Here is a 1,786-nt window from a genome sequence, read left to right as displayed (position 1 = left end):
AAGATTGGTCCCATAGAAGATTGGGCTGGATCTCTGCCAGAGATTCTGGCTCCGTAGAAGTGGAACTGAAGACTGGTTCCGTAGAAGAGGAACTGAAGAAGCTAGATCTCTGCCAGAGATTGGTTTAGAGCCTACCTGACGGTAGGTTAAGGAACAACCATGCGACTTATCTGAAGATTAAAAACATCACTGATCGAAAGTGTGCGTAGAACAGCGATTGAATTATTATGCTGTAAATTTGAAAGCTCGAACACTTTAATTAGAACTGCTTAACGTGATGCCGTGAAATGTTCGACTTTTGTCGCATTTAGTGAGCATGTGAGTTCGAAAATAATTAGATGTTTTCTGAAAGTCCAGTTTTGTATTTGGATTCTTTACGGGTATTTATGGAACACGGCCCAGAATGTTTATTACCCTGATGCATTAATTATTTTTTTCTCTCTCCACAGATGCTGCCTAGCCTGCTTGTATCCCAGCCTTTTCCTTTTGTTTTATTTTAGGCAAGTCCTTTTTCCACGTAGAGAAAATAAATTTTGTAAATACACTGGAGAACAAATACATTGATGTGCTATTTACTTATTCAACTGCATAGATTACCTAATTAACCTGAGTTTCTTGTAATATTTTAGTTCCAGGCATAAATATCATGTATAGTTATCAGGCCACGATTCAACAGTATAACCCTTTACATTGCCGAAGCACTATACTTTGTGTATCAGCTTGTTCTTTCTTATTCCAAAAGTTACCGTCAATTTGATTCTACATTTTAGATAATATTGTTTCAGCAATTAGGCCTGTCCTATTTTGCAAGCTTTTTTTCTACGCTGAAGGTATAATACTCTGATTTAAATTTGAATCTTTCATGCATTACCATACAGTAATGCGGTTGTGGTGACACCATGTGGTTTCGACATGCATCACATCTCATGAAACGTCAAAAAATGGAATTGAAAAAAATTGTAGGAAAATAGTGTCAAAAATTGTTAGGCAGAAAATAAAAGCAGGACCCCGATGGTAGTAATCACCGGATTAGTCCCAATGCCAGATGACAGTGGAAAATTTTAAGATTACACCTGGAGTAATTCAATGGGTCAGGATGCATGTCTGGAGAACATGGATAGGTGACGTTTTGGGTCAGGACCCTTCTTCATATTCAAGGTTTAAGGGATGGAATCAGACAGGGCCTTGGAAGGGGCCTTGACAAAGTTCTTTGTAGAGACCGGGCCTTGACAAAGAACTTTCTAACCACAGGTGAGGTCCCGGAGGACTGGTCAGTAGCTAAAGTTCTTCCTTTATTTAAGAAGTAGAGAGAATCCAGGAAATTATAGGCCAGTGAGCCTCACGTCAGTGTCATAGATTGATACAGCGTGGAAACATGCCCTTCGGCCTAACTTGTCCCAGCTACACTCATCCCATACCTGTTCTATCCATATACCTGTCTAACTTTCTTAAATGTTGTGTTAATCCCTCTGCTCTACAACACTCCCCAGAGCTATACCATTCACTGTGTAGTTCCTGCCCAGGTTAGACTTCCCAAAATGCAACACCTCACATTTCTCTGTGTTAAATTCCATCAACCATTCCTCGGCCCACCTGGCCAATCGCTCAGCATCCTGCTGCAAAATTTCCCAACCATCAACTTTTGTATCATCTACAAACGTGTTAATTTTGCTATGCATTTTCATATATGATCCATACATGTGATAACTTATCAAGGTGACCTAACTGATCAAGTTTTCTCTTTCCACAAATTCTGACTGGTTTAAATAGAATATTGAGACTTTTG

This window comes from Amblyraja radiata, chromosome 3, assembly GCF_010909765.2.
Source record: "Amblyraja radiata isolate CabotCenter1 chromosome 3, sAmbRad1.1.pri, whole genome shotgun sequence".
NCBI lineage: Eukaryota > Metazoa > Chordata > Chondrichthyes > Rajiformes > Rajidae > Amblyraja > Amblyraja radiata.
Note: the sequence above shows the minus strand (reverse complement) of the source record.